We start from the raw sequence: 319 nt of genomic DNA on the forward strand, positions 1-319 counted from the left end.
GTCAAGAAGGATACAGGAAGTGCGCTGACAACGCTTCTGAAAATGGATGACTAGGCTTACGCTTTAGAGATCTACACAACAGGGAAGCGGGTTGAAGATAGGAAACCGATTCAGATCCAGCGGTCCAAAGATTGACTTGAATTGAAGGAAAACTTTCTTCACTGCCAAAAGGTTGGCTCCCTTAGGGCATGTACAATAGTACTAGCTTAGGAGTGCCATGTAGGATAAATAATGAGGTGGAGGAGAGAAAACTAATAAGAAAAGGCTTGTCTTCTCTTATTTAAGATAAGACAAGAGATGATATCTTAGCACAATATGT

This window comes from Triticum dicoccoides, chromosome 7B (assembly GCF_002162155.2).
Source record: "Triticum dicoccoides isolate Atlit2015 ecotype Zavitan chromosome 7B, WEW_v2.0, whole genome shotgun sequence".
Lineage (NCBI taxonomy): Eukaryota > Viridiplantae > Streptophyta > Magnoliopsida > Poales > Poaceae > Triticum > Triticum dicoccoides.